Below are 26,755 nucleotides of genomic sequence, written 5' to 3'. Positions count from 1 at the left end.
TACAAGTTTAGAATTGTTAAATTTTCTTGATGATCTAACCTCGTTATCATTATAAAATGTCCCCATTTTCAACAACCAACATATTTGAGCAGGTACAATTTTTTATAACAGATACAAGTTTTATATATAAAACTATAGTAGATCCATGCAATTTCCCATTAAAAAACATATAGAGGAAGCATAGACTTTGGATTAAAGATGATATTTTGGTAAAGATTACAAAGAAATTTTCCAGGTTTAAAACTGAAAGTTTTACTGTAAAATTTCTTGTAAACAAACTAGTCAGGACTCAGTTTCATGATGACAGTATGTAAGATAAGTAAGAATTGACATTCATTCCAACTTGCTGCTGCTGTCACTTCAGTCATGTGCAACTCTGTGCGACCCCACAGAAGGCAGCCCACCAGGCTCTGCCATCCCTGGGATTCTCCAGGCAAGAATACTGGAGTGGGTTGCCATTTCCTTCTCCAGTGCATGAAAGTGAAAGGTGAAAGTGAAATCGCTCAGTAGTGTCCGACTCTTAGCGACCCCATCGACTGCAGCCTTCCAGGCTCCTCCGTCCATGGGATTTTCCAGGCAAGAGTACTGGAGTGGGATGCCATTGCCTTCTCCTCATTCCAACCTACCTAATGCTAATTTTATTAATCTTTGAGGTAAATATTGTCTAGTTTACACTTAACTTTTATGATATGATGTAATGGCCTGCTCAATTGTTTTATCAAAGTAGCTGTGTCAAAATGTCCCCATTTTCTTTTTTTCTTCTCTCTTTTTAATATTAATTTTCTCTTCTCTTTGTATCATTTCTAGGTTTCTGTCTTCGAGCTTACTAATTCTCTTTTCCGTATGGTTTGCTCTGTTTCTCTCTGGCCTCTATCAGTTTCTTTTGATTAAAGAATCCAAGGGCCTGGGTGGTAGGTAACACTTGAACTTCAAGCTTGTCATTAAAGTAAAGGGTGACGTTAATAGTATTGATGATGACAGTGGAATAATCAAGATGAAAATAATAATAACTAGCATTTATTGAACACTTACATACTGCCAGATGAGTCTGATCGCTTTATTAAGTAATTACTAGTACTAATGCATTACATTTTTTCTTAACAATCCATTCCCTGGAGCACAGTAAGAATTTAATAAATATTTAATGAATAAAATTAGCGTTAAGTTCCTCAGTCGAATCGGCAAGATGGACTTCAATGCCAGAGCGATGCTCAGATGGCCCGTGGTTTCGCATGCTTGGAGGTGAATCGAAGCGCCAGATCCCTGCGAGGAGCAATAGGAACCAGTGGTTTTAAATTTTCTAGGCAACCGCTGATGGACTGACAGTATGTTGGGGGCTAATGGGGTGCACAAAACAGAAAGCTGAGCTTTGAGAAGACAAATGCCCTACTCGCGCTCGACAAGCTTCTGAGAAGCCGGGAGGCGGAACCAATTTCAGCCTGAGATGCCGTCGCTTTGGCGCCCTGATATGAAATCATTCATTCAAACCTGACTGCTCTAGCCCCGAGAGGAGGTGACGTCGGAAGTCTCGACTGCTCCCGGCGGGGCGTGTCCACCCGCCGGCGTTTGCCCCATCCACTCCCACACGCTCCACTTCCGGAAGGGGCCGTCATGCTCTCTGTGGCTAGGTGTTTCTACGCCTAACAGGTTAGCGTCCACGCGGGAGAAAAGAGTCGGGTCAGTCCTAGTCCAGAAGCATTTGTTCCCGTCGTTCTGGAGACCGCTTTTGCGCGAGGGGCGGACTGTTGCTAGGGCAGCACGTCAGGGGCCACCTCCTTGTTGCTGGGTCGCCACCTCCTGGAGCTGCCTGATTGGGTGACCCCTGGTGGGCTAATCGTGACCTTGCCCCGTGGTCCTTGGTGAGCGTTTCCAGGAGCACATTTGTGAAGAGGTGGAACTGCACTTTGTCGGTGGTCCCAGGTTACAACAGTTTGAGAGAGACCCTGCCTAGATGATTGTATAAAAGATTACTGTGGCTCGGTGGTCCTGATCATTCGTCTCCATCACAGCTGAGCTCCATAAGGGGGCTGACCATAGAAGTGATTTTCAGCGTTTAAGTGATTTTCGGGTGTTCGTATAAGCGTGCGTATGCATGTTTGTCAGTCTGTGCGTGTGTGGAAAGGGCTGTAATTTAAAAAATCCACAAGTATTATATTTTGCTACTTTTCCTGGTCTCTTCCCCTTATTCCTCTTTATTCTTACCTGAGGGGCATTGCTCACCTTCACCTTTGGATATAAGCAACTCTCTACTTGAAACTTACACATTTAAAACACAGATCTGACTGTTAATCCTCTACTTAAAACCTTACTGGCCTTCCCATTTGATTCAGGATAGTACAAATTCCTTTGGCTGGATTGAAGACACTTCAAAGTCTTGTTTCTGCTGAATTTTTCAGTCTCATCTCCTGTTCATGGGAAACGCACTTACACATACATGCTCTATGCCCCTGTCATGCCATCCTGCAGTAATTTCATCTCTTTGGCTATGATAGTGTTTTATAATGGTTTACCCACGTTTGGAAATTTACTTTTCCATTCAGTCAGAATTTAGTGAATTCGTGGTTATTGCCAGACACTGTTTTAGGAACTGGGGGGAAAATGGAGTTAACATTGGGGAGAAAAAGCCCAACCTGCAGTCCTTTTGAAAAATAACAGCTTGATTGAGATATAGTTCACACACCATGAAATTTTAAAACACACATTGCTTTTTAGTGCGTTCACAAAGTTGTACATCCGACAACCACAGTTTTAAACCATTTTCATTGCCCCTGAAAGACACCTTGTACCCATTAGCAGTCTCCCTTGAGTTCCTCCTTAACTTACCCCACTTTTAGCTCTAAAGAACTACTAATCTGAATATATAAATATATTTGTCAATTCTGGACAATTCTAGAATAGGCTGATAAATAAAATTATAAACCATGTGGTCTTCTTTCGCTTAACATGTTGAAGTGTATCAGCACTTCATTTCTTTTTATTGCTAAATATTGTTTCACTGTGTGGATATACCACCAGTTATTTATCCGTTGGTCCTGTTGATGGGTGTTTCAGTTGTTTTGGTTATCCTAAATAATGCTGCTGTGAACATTGGTGTACACGTTTTTTTGTGGAAGCATAATGATTTCATTTCTCTTGGCTATGTACGTAAGAGTAGGATTCCTGGGTCATAACGGTAATTCTACATTTAACATTTTGAATAACTACCAGACTTTTTTTTTTTTTTAAAGCAGCTGCCCCATTTTATATTCCTATAAGCAGTATAAAGGTTCTGATTTCTTCACATCCTTGCCAACGCTTATTATCTTTTTAATTTTTTTTTCTTAATTCTAGCTGTTCTAGTGGGTGTGAAGCATTGTCTCATTGTGGTTTTGATTTGTATTTCCCTGATGTCTAATGTTGAGCATCTTTTTGTGTGCTATTGGCCACGTGTATATCTTCTTTGGAGAAATGTCTATTCATTCCTTTGCGCATTTAAAAACTAAGCTGTTGTTTACCATTGAGTTGTAAGAGTGCTTTATGTATTCTAGGTCAAGTCTTTCATCAGGTGTATGACAGTCTTCGGGATTATGCAATAGTTCCTTTAAATGGGAAGCACATGAGCTTAATTTTGACTTTTCCTGGAGACCATGTACAGATCTGTGGGAGTAATTCAGAGTGAATTACTAAGTGTGAAAGACCAGGCTTAGGAAAATCGATGTGAAGAACCTGTGAGCAGCATTTTAAGATTGAAAGATGAAGCAGTGGAAAACAGTTTATATAATTTTTCTGTTCCTTGCTGGTTTTGCCTTTTCCTTATTGATTTGTAGGAGTTTTTTCTGTAAAGATATTAGCCCCTTAGCTGTTAGATATGGGACAGATATTTTCAGACTACTTGTTAACTTTTTTCTGTATTTTACTATTCTAATGCTTTATGTTTTTATGTGGTCAGTACTGTGAATGTTTTCCTTAAAAGGCTTCTGGGTGGTTGTTTGGGATACTGTTCTTTAATGATAGGAATACAGAAACTAACATGTTAGTTACCTGGTTTGTCTGAGTTGCTGGTACTATGTTTAGCTTTACTGCTAAGTCACTTCAGTCGTGTCCGACTCTGTGCGACCCCACAGACGGCAGCCCACCAGGCTCCCCCATCCCTGGGATTCTCCAGGCAAGAACACTGGAGTGGGTTGCCATTTCCTTCTCCAATGCATGAAAGTGAAAAGTGAAAGTGAAGTCACTCAGTCGTGTCTGACTCTTAGCGACCCCATGGACTGCAGCCTACTAGGCTCCTCCATCCATGGGATTTTCCAGGCAAGAGTATTGGAGTGGGTTGCCATTTAGCTTTATTGGCAAGCCTTATTTTATTGTGCTTTAATTATTGTGTTTTTTTTTTTTTTTTTACAAATTGAAGGTCTCTGAGGCAAACCTGCACCAAACAACTCTATTGGTGCCATTTTCCCACAACATTTGCTCACTTTTTGTGTCTCTATGTTACATTGCAGTAATTCTCACAATATTTCAAACTTTGTCATTATTATTAATTTGTTATGGTGATCTGTCAACCGTGATCCTCGATGTTGCCATTGTTAATTGTTTTGGGGTGCCATGAACTGTGCCCGTATAAGACAGTGAAATTAATTGAGAAACGTGTGTGTTCTGACTGCTCCACCAGCTGACTGTTACCCTGTTTCTCCCTCTCTCCTTGGGCTTCCATAGTCCCTGAAATGTAACATTGAAATTAGGCTAATTGATAACCCTGCAGCGGCCTCTAAGTGTTCAGGTGAAAGCAGGTATTACACTGTCAGGCTTCCCAAGTAGCTCAGCTGGTAAAGAATCCGCCTGCAGTGTGGGAGACCTGGGTTTGATCTCTGGGTTGAGAAGACCCCTGGGAGGAGGGCATGGCAACCCACTACAATATTCTTGCCTCGAGACTCCCCGGGGACAGAGGAGCCTGGCAGGCTCAGTCCATGGGGTCACAAAGAGTTGGACACAACTGAGCGACTTTCACTTTCACTTTGGAAGAAGTTGATTCTAACCCTCATGGATAACTGAGGAGTTCAAGACTTGGTGGAGGACATAATTGCAGATGTGGTGGGAACAGCAAGAGAGCTAGAATTAGTAGTGGAGTCTAAAGATGTGACTGAATTGCTGTGATCTCATGATATAACTTTAATGGATGAGAAATTGCTTCTTATGGATGAGCAAAGAAAGTGATTTCTTGAGATGGTACCTGCTCCCAGTGAAGATTGTTGAAATGACAACAAAGTATTTAGAATATTACATCAACTTATTTGATACAATGGTGACAGTGTTTGAGAGGTTAACTCCAATTTTGAAAGAAGTTCTCCTGTGGATAAAATGCTATGTAACAGCATTACTTGCTACAGAGAAACCATTTGGGAAAGGAAAAGTCAGTGCAGCAAACTTCATTGTTGTCTCACTTTAAGAAATTGCTGTATCCACCTCAACCTTCAGCATTCATACCCTGATCAGTCAGAGTGTAGTCATGTCTAACTCTCGTGACCCCATGGAGTGTAGCCCGCCAGGCTCCTCTGTCCATGGGATTCTCCAGGCAAAATACTGGAGTGGGTTGCCATGCCCTCCTCCAGGGGATCTTCCCGACCCAGGGAACCTATGTCTCTTACATGTCTGCTGCATTGGCAGGCAGGTTCTTTACCAGTAGCACCACCTGATCAGTCAGTAGCCTCCAACATCAGAGAAAGACCCTCCACCACCATAAAGATATGATTCTGAAAGCCCACATGATGGTTAGCTTTTTTTTTTTTAATTTTAGCAGTAAACTGTTTTTAAATTATATATATTGGTTTTAGATATAATGCTGTTGCACACTTAATAGACTGTGGTATAGTGTGAACATAACTATCACATGCCCTGGGAAAACAGAACATGCATGTAACTCGCTTTATCGCAGTATTCACTTAATTGTGACAGTCTGGAGCTGAACACACACTATCTCGAAAGTGTGCCTGTAGAGTGTTCATTGTTTCTGACTCTTGTGCCTCCCTGTCTTTCTGCCTTGAAAAACATGCTAAAATCTGCTTCAGCTTTGTTCTTTAAGCTTTCTGTAACACTTAGTTATTTTCTTATTCTCATCTTCATGGTTAGTGTAGTACATTAGATTTTTGAGAGCTGTGCTGGACAGTTGGTCATCAAATAGTTGGTACTTAATACATGCAGAAGTTTATTTGAAGATTTTATGTGTGCAGAGCGTCAGTGTAACTATGCTGGTTGTGTATTGATTGTGATATGCTGGGAATAGTAGTTTTATAAAATCCTATTAACATTTGGTGTTTGTTTTTCTCATTTCATTGATTTAAAGGTAGTGGTAATTCAGGTATTTTTAGGGTCTCTGAACATTTTGAGTAGATGACCAACCTAGATAGCATATTCAAAAGCAGAGACATTACTTTGCCGACTAAGGTCCATCTAGTCAAGGCTATGGTTTTTCCAGTGGTCATGTATGGATGTGAGAGTTGGACTGTGAAGAAGGCTGAGTGCCGAAGAATTGATGCTTTTGAACTGTGGTGTTGGAGAAGACTCTTGAGAGTCCCTTGGACTGCAAGGAGATCCAACCAGTCCATCCTGAAGGAGATCAACCCTGGGATTTCTTTGGAAGGAATGATGCTAAAGCTGAAACTCCAGTACTTTGGCCACCTCGTGCGAAGGGTTGACTCATTGGAAAAGACCCTGATGCTGGGAGGGATTGGGGGCAGGAGGAGAAGGGGACAACTGAGGATGAGATGGCTGGATGGCATCACTGACTCGATGGACGTGAGTCTGAGTGAACTCTGGGAGTTGGTGATGGACAGGGAGGCCTGGCGTGCTGTGATTCATGGCGTCGCAAAGAGTCAAACACGGCTGAGCGACTGAACTGAACTGATATATCATAGCTCCCTATAAAAATAGTTCCCATGTAAAATTCTAATTTACATGCAATACCTGAGGCTTCATTATTTCCATATGGCCTGATTTGTCGGGAGGACTGTGTGTTTCTTGCTCTAGTATTGGCTTTTTTTTTAAATTGTGGTAAAATGTCCATAACATTTAGCGTCTGACCGTGTGAGTGCACTATTCAGCGACATTAAGTGCATTCATTTTGTTGTGCAACGGTCACCACCATCCTCTCCAGAACCTTTATCTTCCTGACCTGAAATTCTGTATAACCTGTTACATAATGACGCCCCAGTTTCCTCTCTCTCCAGCTCTGGTAACCACCTTTCCACTTTGTCTCTGGAATATAGCATTTCTCTTTGTGTCTGATTTATTTTGCTTTGTATCATGTCTTTCAGGTTCATCCTTGTGCCATATTGCAGGATTTTCTTCCTTTTTAAGGCTAAGTAATATTCCGTTGTAGGCGTATATCACATTTTGTTTATCTGTTCATTAGTTCATAAATATGTGGGTTGTTTCCATCTTTTGGCTATTATGAATAGTGCTTCTATAAACATTGGTACACAGTTATTGTTTGAGTTCTCTTGAGTGTATACCGTAAGTGGAATTGCTGAGTCATAGAATAATTCTCGGGCTTCCCCAGTAGTAAGTAATTACCCCAGCTGGTAAGTAATCTGCCTGCAATGCAGGAGACCCCGATTTGATTCTTGGGTCAGGAAGACCCCCTGGAGAAGGGATTGGCTACCTACTCCAGTATTCTTGGGCTTTCCTGGTGGCTCAGATGGTAAAGAATCCACCTGCAATGCAGAAGATCTAGGTTCGATCCCTGGGTTGGGAAGACCCCCTGGAGGAGGGCATGGCAACCCACTCTAGTATTCTTGCCTGGAGAGTCCCTATGGACAGAGGAGCCTGGTGGGCTACAGTCCATAGGGTTGCAAAGAGTCGGGCATGACCGAATGACTAAGCACAGCACAGGGTACCTCTCAGTTTGATTTTTTGAGGAACCATCAGTTTGCTTCAGTGTTTTTTGTCATTCACATAAAATATAAGGCTTAAAAGAGTTGTGTAATTTAGGCATGTATTAATGATCACATTTACCTTTCTAAAAATATGAATTCAAAGAGCCATTTCCTGGTTGAAGGTATGTGGGAGTTTTTGTCTTAGGTTTTGGAAATCTTGGAGTTTTAAAATTATGTGCTAGAATTCAGATTAAATAAGTTTACCTGGGTAGGTTCCCAGATCCCAAACTTGTTTGTGATCTAATCTCCTGCCTTTTTTTTTTGCTGCTTGTTTGATTTCAATGTTTGTTTTCTGTGTTTTCAGTCTTTTTGGGAAATTACTTTTCATGACAGATGGTAAGATGGGGGTGATTTTGCAGACTTGCATCATTGCAGAGGTCTGGATTGTTCTGTTATTCTGCTGAGTATCTCGTTGGATACTTTGGCAATTAGTCTGGTATACTGTGAATACTGCTGCTTCTGACAAGCAAGTTTAGTGCAAAGATATCCATGTCATTAATTAGTGAAGAGTGGGAAATGACCAATATTATTCTCTTACTCAGTTCAGTTCAGTTGCTCAGTCGTGTCCGACTCTTTGCAACCCCATGAATTGCAGCACGCCAGGCCTCCCTGTCCATCACCAACTCCCGGAGTTCACTCAGACTCACGTGCATTGACTCGGTGATGCCATCCAGCCATCTCATCCTCAGTTGTCCCCTTCTCCTCCTGCCCCCAATCCCTCCCAGCATCAGGGTCTTTTCCAATGAGTCAGCTCTTCACATGAGGTGGCCAAAGTACTGGAGTTTCAGCTTCAGCATCAGCCCTTCCAGTGAACACCCAGGACTGATCTCCTTTAGGGTGGACTGGTTGGATCTCCTTGCAGTCCAAGGGACTCTCAAGAGTCTTCTCCAACACCACAGCTCAAAAGCATCAACTCTTCGGTGTTCAGCTTTCTTCACAGTCCAACTCTCACATCCGTACATGACCACTGGAAAAACCATAGTCTCGACTAGACGGACCTTTGTTGGCAAAGTAATGTCTCTGCTTTTCAATATGCTATCTAGGTTGGTCATAACTTTTCTTCCAAGGAGTAAGTGTCTTTTAATTTCATGGCTACAGTCACCATCTGCAGTGATTTTGGAGCTGAAAAAATAAAGTCTGACACTGTTTCCATTGTTTTCCCATCTATTTCCCATGAAGTGATGGGACCAGATGCCATGATCTTCGTTTTCTGAATGTTGAGCTTTAAGCCAACTTTTCCACTCTCCTCTTTCATTTTCATCAAGAGGCTTTTTAGTTCCTCTTCACTTTCTGCCATAAGGGTGATGTCATCTGCATAGCTGAGGTTATTGATATTTCTCCTGGCAGTTCTCTTATTACTGTACCCTTATTTTTTCAACTACTCCCCTGAAGTTGGGAGTGTTATGTTGTGGGTACTGTGATCCCGCTCAATAACGGGCCTCTCTGCGATCAGTGGGGAAGTGTAAACAGACAGCAGTATGACTCAACCAAATCTTAGAAAACTAAGATCTCATGCTTGCCAGACTCTCTCTCTTCCCCTTCTGCTCCAATTCTGACATCTTTTGTAAACTTCCTGTTTAATATTTCATCACTGTTACAGCCCATACCCCATGGTAAACAGCAAGCGTATTATCAGGAGAGATGGAAGGAACAGAGGTGTTACTGTGGCTTTTGCTCTCAGTTTGGGTCAGTTGGTCATCTGGGCTGTCTCACCTGGTCATCCATTTGTATGGCTCTTGGTACCTTATTTCATTTGGCCACTACAGATGCACTTGAAAGGTCCCCAGATGGGTTTGGGTGCTCCAGACTCTTGGAACTTGAATATAACTTAGATTTGTATGGGATTTCCCTGGCATCCAAAATACCAAGATTACGTAGATGCTGAGTATCCAGCTTGGACTGTTTATGCTCCAGCTTTTTGGGTTAAGACTAAACACACTCACATAAAATGCCTGTATAATTTTTCTTTTGAGGTTACCAGAGAAAGGTGAATATTAACTCCTAGTTTTTGGTAGTAGATTGTTACCTTTCATCAGACTTGTCTGTGCTAGGGATAAAGTGATTTTACTGCTGGTGTACATCATTAACCTTCAGAGATGCTTCCAAGTCCGTATTAAATATTTCAACAGGCTTGTGTCAGATCAGAACCTTTCTATAGCTCAGACTGAGGTATAAACAGCAAAATTTGAACTTTATGTGAATGCTTTTGCATTCTAACTTTAGGATTTTTCTTCCTTTCTATAAACACGTGGCACTGAGTGTTTTTATCCTCTTATTCTGTATCTGCCTTTTATCATGCAGTACAATTGACTATCTTACCTTTTGGTTTAGTTCTGTAAATTGTAATACGCGTATAGGTTTGTGTAACTGCTACTGTAGTCAGGGTACACCTCACCTCAAAAACTCCCTCCTGCTCTCTTCAGGGTCACCTTTCCATTACCCAGGTAACCAAAAAGTAAATGCCATTTTGTGCTTTTTACTGTGGGAAGCAGTGAGGTGATGTTCCTTCCTTTTCTCTTTACCAGTGATTTTTACTCAAATGCGATGGACTAAAAAGGATAAAATAAACATAATCCCTTTTCGTTTTCTTTCAGAAACTCAAAACTTTTTCACAAACTTGTTTAGGAATAAGATCATTTTGCCTGTGATGCCTTCCAACAGGGGGCAGTGTTGGGCCATAACAGGACACAAAGATTGTCTGCTGCAAAATGACTAACTTGAAGTTTTCACTTCAGGAAAACAGGCGAGTTAATTAAGAATTGACATTTGACTCTAGAATCTACTTTCTTTGGACCTATTCCAAAAGCTGTCTTACTCCTAGTAAAGCAGTCTATGGATGAAAGCATCCTTTAATTCTTTTGTATTTGTTTTCAGATAGTTTTAAATGTTTGTAGAATTAGGAGTTAACTCTTTAAGGTTAACCTTTGTGGAAGGAATACCTGCAGTGTTGTGGGTGAATCTGTGAATCCTCCCTTCCAGCCCCTCCCTGTGATCTGGTAGAATTTTATCAGAGACATATGTCAGGTGTTTTATATTCCAGTATTTATTGCGGGCAGGAACCCCATCTATAACATCTATCGCCAGGATCTTGAGTTTGAAGCTTTAATGGAGATGTTTTTAGTGAGAAATGATGAAGTGGAGCCTGTGAGACATTCACAGTTAGGTGATTCTGGTTTTCAAACCTAACTCACTCAAAAAGGAATTCCTAACTTGTATCTCAGAGAAGGCAATGGCACCCCACTCCGGTACTCTTGCCTGGAAAATCCCATGGATGGAGGAGTCTGGTAGGCTGCCGTCCATGGAGTCGCTAAGAGTTGCACATGACTGAGCGACTTCACTTTCACTTTTCTCTTTCATGCATTGGAGAAGGAAATGGCAACCCGCTCCAGTGTTCTTGCCTGGAGAATCCCAGGGATGGGGGAGCCTGGTGGGCTGCCGTCTATGGGGACACAACTGAAGCGACTTAGCAGCAGCAGGCAATGGAGGAGGTTCAAGTTTGATCCCTGGGTTGGAAAGATTCTCTGGAAAAGGAAGTGGCAGTCCACTCCAGTGTTTTTGCTTAGGAAATCCCATGGACAGAGGAGCCTGGCGGGCTACAGTCTGTGGAGTTGTAAAGAGTCGGACATGACTTAGCAACTAAACAACCACAAAACGTGATATTTCTAACTGTACTTTTCACACAAAAACTATTTTAAAAAATATAAAATGTGATCATGTCATACTCCTACTTGAAACTTTTCTGTTATTTACCATTATGCTTAGGATAAACCAGAAATATTTAGTTTGACCAATAGTCTACCCTTCCAGCCCCTCCCTGTGATCTGGCTTCTCTGCTTACTGCTACAGCCTCACATTATGCCACTTTTCCCTTGCTCGCTATGCTCCATCTTCTTTGGTTTCTTTGTTCCTTGTTTGGACTAGGGGAGCAGAATAGAAGCAGGGGGACCTGTTTTTAAGCCAACATACATTTTAGGTAAAGAAGTGATGGCTTAGGAATATATTAAAGTTTGTGGCTCATGGGGACTTATCACTTTGTCACTTTTCCACTCAAATCTCAGGATAAAAGCACATCTGAGTTCAGATTCTGTGTAGAAAAAAATTATATTCTGATTGAGAAAAGGAAGTTTAGGACCAGGCAGTCATTACCCTGCTATATTCGAAGTGTGGACAATGCTTTGTATTTGAGAACTTTGAGTGTGCCTAAAATGACTCTCTTTGTAAAATCATTCTTCTCGTTTTCAATTATCCGTTAACTTTGTTCTGCGTGTGTATGAGTCTAGCCACAGCCACCGGTTGGACCACACAACCACCTGGGGCTTAGATGCTGTTAGTGGTAGTAGTGCAGCCTGTTCTTGCATTTCTGGCTTCCCGGGGCAGTTCACTCCTTTTTGGGAGAGTTTAAGTTCTCTGTCTTGTGCAAGATCCCTGGCCTGCAATTTTCCCACACTGGTTCTAGCTTTCCTTGGAGGCATAGAGAACAAGCCCAACTTCTCTTCCCCCATTAGCTTTTTAGCTATTGAAGTTGCTGTTGTGGCTCTCAGCATATTCTCCTTTGTAAATCCCCTTAGCTCCAAGTACTTCTCATTGTGTTCACTATTCTGGGTACTTTCTACTGATTGTCCTGCAGTTTAGTGTTTGAAAGTGTGTTTTGAGACTGCATGCAACACAGTCACTTAAAACACTAGTTAAAAGTCAAGATTCTTACTGGATTAAGATGGCAAGTTAACTTCTGATCTAGCTGCCTATTGAAACCCTACTGAAACTATAGTAAGGATCCAAAGGACAGAACATCAGGCAAGGAGATGAGCAGTACAGTTTGAAAAACTGAAAAGCTTAAACAAGAATGAGTGGCAATTTATCTAGACACCCGAAACTGAAAAGCTTAAACAAGAATGTCAGTTTATCTAGACACGCAAGACTCATGAACCCTAAATTGGCAGAAGATCAGATTTACCTTGTAAATCCTCAAAAAGCTCAAAAACTAGGCAATACCAGATAGCTCTGGAAATTGGGATACAAGGGAGATGAAATAGGAAGATTGGGTGAATATTGCTGATTAGTAACTCCCAATCCAGTCCATTCTAAAGGAGATCAGCCCTGGGATTTCTTTGGAAGGAATGATGCTGAAGATGAAACTCCAATACTTTGGCCACCTCATGCGAAGAGTTGACTCCTTGGAAAAGACTCTGATGCTGGGAGGGATTGGGGGCAGGAGGAAAAGGGGACGACAGAGAATGAGATGGCTGGATGGCATCACCAACTTGATGGATGTGAGTCTGAGTGAACTCCAGGAGTTGGTGATGGACAGGGAGGCCTGGCGTGCTGCAATTCATGGGGTTGCAAAGAGTCGGACACGACTGAGTGACTGAACTGAATGGATGCTGTTCACTTTAGGACAGATTCTGGAGACTCACAGCAATGATCTCTGGATAAAATAGGATTTCCATGTGGGAAGGCATTCCTAGCACTTCTCAGGAAATTTTATGTTTATTCGAATTCCAAAATCTGAGAAAAATTATTTAAATAGTCAGGGAAACAGGAAAAAGGAATTTAAAATTTCCTGAGAATTAAAGCTTAACGATCAATACTATTGGTTACCATTTGTTTTAAGAGTTCCACTGGCATCAAGGGGAAAGCAAGAATGGGGCATGCTGACATACTGAGTGGAAAGTAAAGGTCTGGGAACTGAGAAAGAAGCATCTGGGAGAAAAGCTGACTCATGATTAATAAGCTGGTCTTACTCATAGTTTTTGCCATCTTATAAATATGTTTTCATCCTCTGTCTGCTGCTAACAGGTATTCTTAGGAGTAAAATAAATTTATATTAATTATAAATCCTATGAGTGATGTTCCAAGAAATAACAAGTTTGGGAGCAAAATAAATTGGTAAATTGGCAGTTACAATTTAGTATTTTGTGTAGTACTCTTAACCTTGCTATGAGAGCTCGATGTTGTATATATAAATATTACCCAATAATGTTTGATGGTGTTTTCAAGTTCAGAATATTCACTGATAGACTGTAGGGTCCCCCCACCGCCCACCCCGCTGAATACTAAGGAATTGAAAGTATGTATGTTTTTATGGAATACTTCAGTAGGAAATAAGAACTTAATATAAAATCTGAATATTAAAAGCAGTATTTCAAAGCAAAACCAAAACCAGAGTAAGCAAAATAGTTTATTATTAAATTATAGGCGATTATAGAGGTAATGTGCCCCCATACTTCACCTGAGGGATTCTTTTTTGATACACTTTATATTTGACCAGTGTCAGTGCAAAATGAGTGGAATTTTTCTACATCTGGAATATTTGTTATGAAAGACTTTTGAGCAGGACAAATAATGCATGGTGTATTTTAAAATTTCATTTGTATTTCAACTTTTACAAAGATGTTAATTTGTCATTTTATATTACTGTTTCTTTTTAAAGATCTTGCTCTTTTCTCAGATTTCTCGAGAATGATGTATAACATTATGTAAGTTGAAGATGTGCAAAGTGATTATTTGGTACATCTGTGTATTTTGAAATGATTGCTACAGTACGGTTAGTTAATACCTCTGTCACCTCACATGATAACCACTTGTGTGTGGGTATGTGGTGAGAACATTTAAGATTTACTGTCATGGCAACTTTCAACTATGTAATAGTATTAACTGTAGTCACCACACTGTACATTAGATCCCCAGATTTAATTCATCTCATAATTGGAGATTTTTATTTCTTGACCAGCCTCTTCCCATTTCCTCAGTCCAAGCCCCTGGCAAACGCCGTTCTCTGTTTCAATGAGTTTGCATTATACATTCCATATATAAGTGATATCACAGAGTACATGTTTTTCTGTAACTTATTTCAGCTCTCAAGTTTCATTGATGTGTCCCAAATAGCAGAATTTTCTTCATTTTTAAAAAATGACTGAATAATATTCTAGTGTATGTATATATATCCATCTTTATCCATTTATATATCAATGGACACTTTGGTTATTTCTATGTCTTCATTACCGTGAATAATGCTGTAATGGACACAGGGAGTATGGAAGTCTCTTTGACATAGTGATTTCATTTCTTTTGGATGTAAAACCAGAAGTGGGATTGCTGGATAATATGGCAGTTTTATTTTTAATTTTTTGAGGACTATCAGTACTGTTTTCCATAGTGCTATACTGATTTATATTTCTGTCAAAAATACAGAGGGGTTTCCTTTTCTCACATTCTCAACACTTATCTCTTGTTTTTTTGAGGTGTCAGGTGGTATCTCATTGAGGTTTTGATTTGCATTTTTCTGATAATTAGTGATGTTGAGTATCTTTTCATGTGCTTATTGGCCAGTTGTATGTCTTCTCTGGAAAAATGTCTGTTCAGGTCCTTTGTTCATTTTTAATCAGATTATTTGGTTTTTGTTACTGAATTTTATGAGTTATATATTTTGGATATTAGCCCTTATGAAATACATGATTTGCATATATTTTCTCCTACTCTGTAGATTGCCTTTTCATTTTGTTGATTCTTTTGCTATGCAAAAGCTTTTTAGTTTGATGTAGTCTCATTTGTTGGTTGATTGTTTTGGTGCCATATCTGAAAAAGTCATTGCCAAGAAAATGTCAAGGATCTTTTAATCTTGTTTTCTTCTAAGAGTTTTATGTTTAAGGTCTTACATTTACGTCTTTAATAATCCATTTCTGAGTTCATTTTGTGAGTGGTGTAAGAGAAGATTTCAGTTCATTCTTTTGCATGTAAATATCCAATTTCCCCAGCAGTATTTATTGTAGAGATTGGCTTTTCTCAATTGAGTATTTTTGACTACTTTGTCAAATATTGGTTGACCACATATACATGGGTTTATTTCTGGGCTGTCAATTCTGTTTCTTTGATCTATATGTCTGTTTTTAATGCCAGTATCATACTGTTTTGATTGTTATAGCTTTGTAATATAGGTAAAAATCAGGAAGTGTGATTTTTTTTTTTGTCCTTCTCAGGATTTTTTTGGCTATTTGAGTCTTTCATGGTTCCATACCAATTTTACAATTATTTTCTATTTCTGTAGAAGAATGCAGTTGGGCTTTTTGTAGGGATTGCATTAAGTCTATAGATGGCTTTGGGTATTATGGCTATTTTTTAAAATAATATTGTCTTCCAGTTTATGAATATGAGCTATAATCCCATTTATTTGTGTCTTCAACTTCTTAGTGTCTTATGGTTTTTAGAATACAAATTTTTCACCTGCTTGGTTAATATATTTGTAAGTATTTTATTGTTTTCAGTGTTATTATAAAGGGGTTTGTTTTCATTATTTCTTTCTCAGATATTTCATAGGAAATGAATAGAAATACTTTGGTTTCTGTATGTTGGTTTTGTATCCTATGATTTTACTGAAATTATTGAGTTTTTTGGTATAGTCATTAGGATGTTTTACATAGCAGATCATGTCATCTGCAGACAGAGACGCTTTTCTTTCTTTCTGATTTGAATGCCTTTTATTTTCTTTTCTTGCCTAATTGCTTTGGTTAACACTTCCAATATTATTTTGAATAGGAATGGTAAGAATGGGCATTCCTGACTTATTCCTGATCTTAGAGGAAAGCCTTCAAACATTTCACCATTGAGTGTGATATTAACTGTTGTCTGGCTTTTATTATGTTGATGTACATTTCTTTTCTACTCTCTTTGTTGAAAGTTTTTATCATGAAAGCATGTGGAATTTTTGTTAAATCATTTTTTCTGCATCTGTCGAAATAATATGATTTTAAACTTTCATTGTGTTAAATCACATTTGTTGATTTGCAGATGTTGAACCATTCCTGCACCCTGGGGATAAATTTCAGTTGGTCATGGTGACTTTTTAATGTGCTGTTGGATTTGCTTGTACTTTACTGAGTATTTTTATATCTGTATTCATCAGATATGTTGGCCTGTAGTTTTCTTTTGTTGTATTGTCTGTGTCTGTATGTGGCTTTGGTATCAGGGTAATGCTAGTCCGGTAAAATGGGTTTCTCCTCTTTGGTTGTTTGCAAGAGTTTGAGAAGGATTGTTGTTAACTCATTTTCAGATGTTTGTAGAATTTACTAGAGAATCCCTAAGTTGAGAAGATCCCCTGGAAAAGGAAATGGCTACCCATCCAGTATTCTTGCCTGGAAAATTCCAGGGACAGAGGAGCCTGCCAGGCTCCACATGGACCTGCCAGTCCATGGGGTCACAAGGAGTCAGACACTAGTGAGCGACTAAACACATACTAGTGAAACCACTGTTTCTGTTTTGTTGTTGTTGTTGTTGTTGTTAGGAGTTCTTTCATCACTGAATCAGTCTCCTTACTCTGTGATAGGTCTGTTCAGATGTTCTGTTTCTTCATGTTTCCTTCTTGATAGGGTTTATGCTTCTAGGAATTCATCCATTTCCTCTAGGTTATCCCAGTTTGTTGGCAACAATTGTTTATAGTAATCTCTTTTGATTCTTTGCATTTATGTGGTATCAGATGTGATGTCTTTTCTTTCACTTCTCATTTTGTTTATTTGAGTCTTCTCTTTTTTAGTTTATCTGGCTAAAGGATTTTGAATTTTGTTTATTTTATCAAAACCAGCTCTTATTTTGTTGATTTTTCTGTTGCTTTTCTGGTCAATTTTATTTATTTCTGCTGTCATCATTGTTATTTCTTTCAGCTAACTTTGGACTTAGTTAATCTTCTCTTTCTAGTTTGCTGAAGTTTAAGTTTAGGTTGTTTATTTGATATTTTTCTTTTTCTTAATGTAGACATTTAGAGCTATCAACTTCCCTCTTAAGACTGCATTTGTTGCATCCCACAAATTTTGGAATGTTGTGTTTTCTTTTTCATTTGTCTCGAGATTTTTAAAATTACCTTTTTGACTCCTCCATTTACCTATTGGTTGTTCAGGGATATGTTGTTTGATTTTCACGTTTTTGGATTTTCCAGTTTTCCTTCTGTCAGTGGTATCGTCTAGGTCAGAAATGATGCTTGGTATGATTTCAGTTTCTTACGCTTGCTAAGACTGGTTTTGTGACTGCGCATATGATCTGTGTTGGAGTATGTTTTGTGTACGCTTCTGCTTAGGGTAAAGGAAAGCGAAGTCGCTCAGTCGTGTCCGACTCTTTGCGACCCCATAGACTGTAGCCCACCAGGCTCCTCTGTCCATGGGATTTTCCAGGCAATAGTACTGGAGTGGGTTGCCATTTCCTTCTCCAGGGGATCTTCCCAACCCAGGGCTCGAACCCAGGTCTCCTGCATTGTAGACAGACGCTTTACCACCTGAGCCACCAGGGAAGTCATGTTTTGTATATGCTTCTGCTTTAGGGTGGGATGTTCTATATTTGTCTGTTAGACCCATTTGGTTTAACATATAGTTCAGGAACAAGGTTCCCTTATTGGTTTCTGAGTTTATCCTTTGTTGAAAGTGGGGCATTGGGAGTCCCCTACTGTTATTGCATTGTTGTCTGTTTCTTCCTTTGTATCTGCTTAAGATATGTATGTGGTACATTGTTAGGTGTGTGTATGTATGTTTATGTGAGATCAATATATCCTCTTGATGAATTTGACCCATTTATCATTATATGATAACCTTCTTTGTTTCTTTTTTCAACTTTTGAGTTAAAGGCTATCTCCTCTGAAATAAATACAGCTTCCTAGGCTCTCTTTTGGTTTCTGTTTGCATGGAATATCCCTTCGTTTTGAGCCTATATGTATAACTAAAGCTGAAGTTTGTCTCACATGCATCACATAGTTGGGGCTTTTTTTTTTTGTATAGCCACTTTATCCCTTTCGATTGGAGAATTTAGTCCATTTCTTTTAAAGTAATGTTGATAGGTATGTGCTTATTGCCATTTTGTTGTTTTCTGCCTGTTTTATAGAAACTTTAAAAAAAAAGTCATATTTGTAGGCCCCATCTTCAGACTCAGTGAAATAGAGACTATTTTTGTAAGTAATTTCCAGGACTCTACATTATAAATCTTACTGTTAGGTAGAAACTGTTACTCTATTTGATATGTTGTCCTCTTAAGTGCATTGCCCAGTATTATTGATGTGGTCTGAAGAGTACAGAGTAAAGCAGGTTCATGTCTTTCCTACTTGTATTTCCCATGCTTGTGTATATAAGGAAATTATTCTCTTCCTCCCAGTTTATTGAGATGTATCATGCTGCTAAGTCACTTTAGTCGTGTCCGACTCTGTGCGACCCCATAGACGGCAGCCCACCAGGCTCCCCCATCCCTGGGATTCTCCAGGCAAGAACACTGGAGTGGGTTGCCATTTCCTTCTCCAATGCATGAAAGTGAAGAGTGAAAGTGAAGTCGCTCAGTCGTGTCCTACCCGCAGTGACCCCATGGACAGCAGCCTTCCAGGTTCCTCCGTCCATGGGATTTTCCAGGCAAGAGTATTGCAGTGGGGTGCCATTGCCTTCTCCATAGTTTATTTATGATATATCAGTTTCAGATGTACAAGATGGTGATTCAAAATTTTTAAAGATTATATTTCATTTGTAGTTATCATAATGCATTAGCTATATTCCTTGTGTTGTGCAGTGTATCGTTGTAGCTTATTTTATACTTGGTAGTTTGTACCTCTTTTTAAAAAACATTCATTTGGCTGTGCCAGCTCTTAGTTGTAGCACACAGGATCTCTGATCTGCATTGCAGCCTGTGGGATCTTTTTCATTGCAGAATGCAAAGTCTTAGTTGCGGCGTGTGGGATATAGGTCCCTGACCAGGGATTGAACCCGCACACCCTGCGCCGGGAGCATGGAGCCATAGCCGTTAGAACACCAGAAAAGTCCCAGTCTGTACCTCTTAATCCTCTGCTTCTATCTTGCCCCTTCCACCCTTCCTCTCCCCACTGGTAACCGCTAGTCTTTTCTCTACTTCTGTGAGTCTGTTTCTTCTTTAGCTATATTCACATCTGCTGTGTTTTTTAGATTCCACATAAAGTGATATCATACAGTATTTGTCTTTCTCTGTCTGACTTATTTCACTAAGCATAATACATACCCTCTGGGTCCATCCATATTGTTGCAAATGGCAAAATTTCATTTTATGGGGCTATGTATTATTCTATTGTATACACACACACACACACACACACACATTTTGTTGTTATTCAGTCGCTAAGTTGTGTCTGACTCTCTGTGACTCTCCGGACTGGCTCCTTTGTCCTCTATTATCTCCTGGAGTTTGCTCAGATTCATGCCCATTGACTTGGTAATGCTACCTAACCATCTTACCCTCTGCGCCTAGTTTTTTAAAATTTTATTCAGATATAGTTGATTTACAGTGCTATGTTTAATTTCTGCTGTACAGGAAAGTAACTCAGTTATACATGTGGGTATATATATAGACATATATATGTTCATATTCTTTTCCATAATGGTTTATCACAGGATATTGAATATAATTCCCTCTGCTAAACAGTTGGAACTTGTTGTTTATCCATGTCATACTAGTTTTAATTTACTAGTCACTGTGTTGGGATTGTAAAAAGTGTAGGGTGAGCTATTGTATCATTTCTAACATATATTAAAGATCTAAACTTTTTTTTAAGTTTACAGTGCCAAACTTTAAGGGGAAAAAGAGGTGGAAAAACCCAGGCAAACAAATGGAGTATTGTTTTCAAAGGTGACTTTGCTAGGGGCAATAATGTCAAAAGGCTCCCATGTGACTTGCTACATTGAATTACAGTGAAATCCTGACAGCTGTCTGGCTGTTGTTTTAGGGTCACTTGTATATTCCCCAGTGGAAAATCTAGTTTTTCAGCTCAGTTGTGAAATAAATATCACGTAGATATTAGCAGTTTGTTATGGTAGAAAGAGCTTAGCAACTGAAATGTTCAGTTACGATCTGATACTCAGTACTTTCTTTCCCATTCCTATTTTTTGCATTTGTAGTTTGGGGCCACAGTAATACCTGCTAGAGTTGGTAGGACGAGATGAGATAATTTATGTCAAGCACTTACCCCAGTGTGTAGTTGCTAAAGAGGTATTAGTTCATAGACTATTAATTCTTTGAGTACCCTTTGCTCAAGCCGGTATTTGGGAATTGTCCATGAATCTGTTCTCTCCTTTACCTACCAAAGATCTATTCATTTCATTTTCTTGATGCACTAGAATGGGAGTAAGGCATGACCCACATTTTTAAAACAGTTGGGCTTTAAGCAGGAAGTAACTAAATCAGTGCTTCAGGATATCAACTTCTCTTGTACCTTTATTAGCAGTAACCACATTTAGTTTCTTAGAACTCTAAAAGGATTGTATTAATAGTTATTTTTACTTCTGGGGGAGAAATTGGTACCGATTTCATAATAAATTATTTGCCAGCATTGTTAGAATTAGTTATCTTAACGTTACTTAATAGGAAATCCAGTAGGTAGTAAAATAATAATTCATTGTTATTTTTACTTGTGTCTGTTTTTAGGCTTAACATTTTCACATGTGTAAGTTTATAGGCATGCAGGATATTGTAGGTGTGGACTTAGCACAGGCACATTCCTGGGTTCAGACCTAGGCTGTGCAGTTTTATGACCTTAGTCAAGTTATATCAGTTTTCCAGGTTTGCTTTGCCATGTTTTTAAAGTGGGTTGATAAGCTTTAGTTACGTTAAGGGTTGTGACAGTCATTAAAAGAGATACATTTATATGAAAATGCAAAAAGCTGAGAAAAGCCAAGACATTCTTCAGGAACAAAAGTGGAACAATTTGATAGATCTCAAGATTTTTAATTAAAATTAAGCTAGATTAATGAAGACTGTTTTGTTGGTGCAAGGATATACAATACTCTTGTTTTAGTAGATCAGTGGAATAGAATAAGGAATCTGGAAACAAGCATACATATATATAGACACTTCATTTGTGGGAAAGGTGGCATGCAGAACAGTGTAAATGTGGTATTTTAGTAAATGGTGCTCAAGCATTGTGCATATTCACATGGAACAAAGTAAACCGAGACCCCTATCTCAGACTACACTCAAATTCCCAGTGGATCATAGATCTATTTGTGAAAGGCAAAACAGTAAATCTGTTAGGAGACAGTACCGGAAAATATGTGGCCTTCTTAAATAGGACACAAAAATGATTAAGTACAAAAAGAAATTTATAAATTGGATTTTACTAAAATCAAGAATTTCTGTTAATCAAAAATCACCTTTAACAGAGTAAGAATGCAAGCCACAGAGTGGGAGAAGTTATTGGCAGCACTCTGACAAAGGGTTCTCCCATCTGTGTTGACATGTGGAGTTTCGCTTCCTCAGTGGCCTCTTGGATCCAGTTTAGAGAGCTCTCTTATCAGTATTGACTTCATTTTGATTTTCCTTTCACAGAGTTTGTGGAATAAATAAAGGCATAATCGGAGTTTTAATCCTGAGGGAATAGACCTGGGAATGTGCTCAGCAGCTAGGAGGCTTCCTGGGTGAGCAGTGAGGCCATGTGAGCAGATGGCAGGGGCAGCTGGAGAGCAGTGAGGGGCACCTGGTTTGGGAGAGCAGACTTGGGCTTGACCCCTGGCTCGCGTACGTGCGCGCGCGCTCTCTTTCTCTCTCTCATTTCTTGGTTGTGTGTGTTTGCCTCCTCTCTAAAATAGGGGTAGTTACAGAACCCGCCATATACGGTTAGGGTTAGTGAGATGACATAGTCTAGTGTTTGCATGCAGGAGCGCTTAAGTCTGGTAGTATCATCACTTTTGGAGTTATTATTCCTTGGAGGTGAGGGGTGGCTGCGCCAGCAGAGTGGCAGTAGGGTTGCTGCAGATCCGTGAGAAAAAGACAACCCACCAGAAGAACGAGAGACTTGAGCAGGCACTTCACCACGAAGATGTCCAAAATGTCCAGTAAAAATAAGAAAGGTGCTCAAGACCACAAAGTCAGTAGAGAAATGCAAATTAAAACCATAATGGCATATATGTACTATCCACCTGCCAGAACACTTAATTAAAAAGACTAACAATAGAGTTTGTAGGAATATGGGCAGGGAAATTCTCATACACTCCCGGTATATATAAATCGGTTCCACCACTTTGGTAAACTGGTTGGCAGTGTTGGAGCTGAATGTGTGCATCCTTTGTGACCCCGCTGTTCTACTCGCCACAGAAATGGTTTCATGTGTGCAACCAAGTTGTGTGTACGCGAATGTTTATAGCAGCCCTGTTTGGTCTAGCTTCATACTGGGGACGTGTGAAAAATGTACATCATAATATAGCAGTTAAGTACCTTATTACATGTTCCTGCCTAGGAATGTAATACTGTAAATGAAAATGAACAAACTCAGCTCATGCAACAAAATGGTTGTATCTGAAAAACAAAGTGTTAACCCAAAGAACCCACATGCTAAAGAGTACACACTGTATGATACCAGGGTTTCGAAGCCACGATCGTTTCGCTTGGAGAGGAAGAGGGGGGTTACTGTCAGGAGGCAGTCTCTTCCTCACTGCCCACATACTAGCAGTGCTCTGTGTCTAGACCTGCATGGTGATTGCATGGATGTTTGGTTTGTTCTAATTTACTGAGCTGAACACTTACGTTTTGTGTGCTTTTCTTGTGTCCAACTTCAGTAAGAAAAGAACCACCCAGCTTTATAATGCCCAGTAAATATTCAATATGAGATTGTCCTCCTTACTTTTGCATTTCATTTGTATTTACGTATGTCCTTTGATTATTGATTAATTTTGGGCTTGAGGATATACTTATAAATTTGTGAACTCTTTAAAAATTAGAGTTTAATCTTTAGGGGCTGTTTTAGCCAGCACACAATATAGAAAGTGACTTTGGCTTTGAAAATTCAGATACTCCAAGTTTTTGTGTGACCCAGTAGCAGTATAATATTTTTTTAAAGATGATTAAAGTATAATGTTTTAATTTTCATTGTAGAAAGTCTTAATTGTAAGTAGTTGAAGCTATCACTTTTTTGGGGTACTTTTTCTATTGTTTCAAACCTTGTTTTTAACCCAAGAGGTTTGTGGTTTTGTAAAAGTTATGTACATTCCTGGTTAAATTTTGAAAGTTTCAATATATTTATTTTTCTAATTGCAAATGGAATATTGTTTTGAAAATTTTTTGTAATTAAGTATTTATAAGAAGCGTTGATTTTTATGATTATCATTTACATCACACTTGATTAAACTCATTGATTTTCTGGTAATGATTTTAAGTAATTCTTTGTATTATCTTTCCATATAGTCATATCAGTTATATCAACTGGTATTAATAATGGTGATAACTTTTTAGCTTCTGAATCAAAATATGCTAAACATTTGGGGAAAAGAGGTTTTCTTTTCAGTAATATAAAAAATGAAATTTTGTCTGTAGTAATTTTGTTAGTTACTAAAAGAATTTTCACAGTTTATTATTTAAAAATAATTTAGTGGTAAAGACATTTTAATGCTCTCTGAAAAGGATTCTTCAACATCATATATTGCTCTAAGTCTACATAAGTTTTTGATTTTGTTTGTAGCTTTCTCTTTTAGAAATGAAAACTGGTAAGGTAGGCAGGATATATTGGCATAGTCTCATTACTGCTGTTGACAGAATGATATGTTAGTCCATATTATAATTTCTTTGAGGTAAGAGACCCCTGAGTCTCCGATAACCTGAGAAGAATTAATACTTCTTTACAGAGCACCCAGTGGAGAGGTATGTATTCTGAGTACAGAGGCTAGTGTTGCTGTAGCTTCATTTTCTTAACTTGGTACATTTGCAAACTGTAAAGAACATTGCCATCCCATTGTAAAAAATGAAACTTTTGTAATAAAAGATCACTACGAGCTTGAGTATTAAACTATAAATTTAAGTCCCCCCCTCCCCCTCTCCCCATTTATGTACAGGGATCATCCTACATTTTTGGAAAGTTTATCAGGGTTTCTTTGCTAGTATTTTTCTCTGTTACTAGAAATTATATTTGCAATCTGAGGCCAGAATTAGTTAGACTGTGAGTCTAAAGAATTTTTCCATGAGACGAATAAGGCTAGCAGCAGCAGCAGAGGCTTTTTTTTTAATGGAAAATTTCATATATACACAAAATTAGCATTTTCAGACAATTCCAAAAGCTTTAATTCACACTAATGTTGGAATATTATTACTGATTTGAGGTTTTATATTACTTGTTATGATCCATACTTTCTTCAGTTTAAAGAATAAATTTAACACCAGGTGATGCTAAATATTTAAAGTCTAATTTGGATAAGATCCATCAAAATCATAGAGCATCCTGGATTTGCTGGCATAGTCTTGATTTTTGTTTAGTGGGGTACACTAAAGAGGTATAAGTTAAGTTTCCCTTGCCCTTCAGGTGCTTCAAACCAGGGCTCTGTAACAGCCTAGGGAGGTGGGAAAGAGTGGAGGTGGGAGGGAGGTTTCAAGAGGGAAGGGACATGTATGTGTACACCTATGGCTAATTCATGTTGATGTAGGGCAGAAATAAAGTCAATATTGTAAAGCAATTATCCTTCAATTAAAAATAAATTTTTAAAAATGAAGGAGAAATGTAAAAAAAGCTACATATTTCAGAGCACCTCTTACACCAAGGAGCATTAGTAAAATAAATGGACAAATTTTTTTTAAATAAAAAGTTATGTTGAATATATAAATATATTTATATACTTAATATAGATCTTCGAGATGACGAATCAAAAGGGCAGACCAAAAATGTACTTAAAATAGTCCCATGCCCTGGTATTTGTATATTTGAAAAGGTAGGCTGACTCTAATCATGCCCTAGGAAGATCCCGTCTGCTGCCTAATTTCTCTTTCAACTTATTTCTCAAATGCCTTTGGCCATGACTTCTAAGACAGCTCTCATTCTGAAGTGATAGTGTCTATGATATGCTAATTAGGTGTTGGGATGTTAACAGCATTCTACATAGCTGTGGTATTACTTGTTCAGTTCAGTTCAGTCGCTCAGTCGTGTCTTGACTCTTTGTGACCCCATGGACTGCCATCACCAACTCTCAGAGCTTACTCAAACTCATGTCCATCCAGTCAGTGATGCCATTCAGCCATCTCATCCTCTGTCATCCCTTGTTCCTCCAGCCTTCAATCTTTCCCAGCATCAGGGTCTTTTCACATGAGTCAGTTCTTTTCATCAGGCAGCCAAAGTATTGGAGTTTCAGCTTCAGCATCAGTCCTTCCAGTGAATATTCAGGACTGATTTCCTTTAGGATGGACTGGTTGGATCTCCTTGCAGTCCAAGGGACTCTCAAGAGTCTTCTCCAGCACCACAGATCAAAAGCATCAATTCTTCAGCGCTCAGTTTTCTTTGTAATCTCACATCCATACATGACTACTGGAAAAACCATAGCTTTGACTAGATGGACCTTTGTTGGCAAAATAATGTCTCTGCTTTTTAATATGCTGTCTAGGTTGGTCACAACTTTTCTTCCGAGGAGCAAGCATCTTTTAATTTCCTGGCTGCAGTCACCATCTGCAGTGATTTTGGAGCCCCCCCAAAATAGTCTGTCATTGTTTCCATCATTTCCCCATCTATTTGCCATGAAGTGAAAGGACTGGATGCCATGATCTTAGTTTTCTGACTGTTGAGGTTTAAGCTATCTTTACACTCTCCTCTTTCACTTTCATCAACAGGGTCTTTAGTTCTTTTCTTTCTGCCATACGGGGGTCATCTGCATATCTGAGGTTTGTTGATATTTCTTCCGGAAATCTTGATTCCAGCTTGTGCTTCATGCAGCCTGGCATTTTGCATGATGTAAAAACTTTTAATTAAATTGTAATAAGTACCTTGGTTGTATGCAGAAAGGTGCATTGAATGTCTCCTCTCATATATGCACTTCCTGTTGTTTTGAAAAGTGAAAGAAAGTGAAGTCGCTCAGCCGTGTCTGACTCTTTGCGACCCCATGGCTTCTCCGTCCATGGGA

General features: G+C 39.1%; 1 protein-coding gene across 6 annotated transcripts in view; it reads left to right on the top strand.

Moving 5' to 3' along the window:
* The window catches only part of LOC102187025 (cytochrome c oxidase assembly factor 1 homolog), a 98,477-nt gene continuing 73,271 nt past the window's right edge, over positions 1,550-26,755 (top strand). Inside the window, exon 1 of one of the 6 annotated variants that reach the window (XM_018047005.1) lies at positions 1,550-1,647. The gene's annotated coding sequence lies outside the window, so the exon portion shown is untranslated. Of the gene's footprint in view, positions 1,678-26,755 lie in introns of all 6 variants that reach the window. The other 5 variants (XM_005679338.3, XM_005679341.3, XM_013963398.2 and 2 more) reach the window with 5 other exon arrangements.

Source organism: Capra hircus, chromosome 4 (assembly GCF_001704415.2).
Source record: "Capra hircus breed San Clemente chromosome 4, ASM170441v1, whole genome shotgun sequence".
NCBI classification, from domain to species: domain Eukaryota; kingdom Metazoa; phylum Chordata; class Mammalia; order Artiodactyla; family Bovidae; genus Capra; species Capra hircus.
The sequence above is the reverse complement of the archived record's forward strand: the minus strand, read 5'-3'. Positions and strand labels throughout refer to the sequence as shown.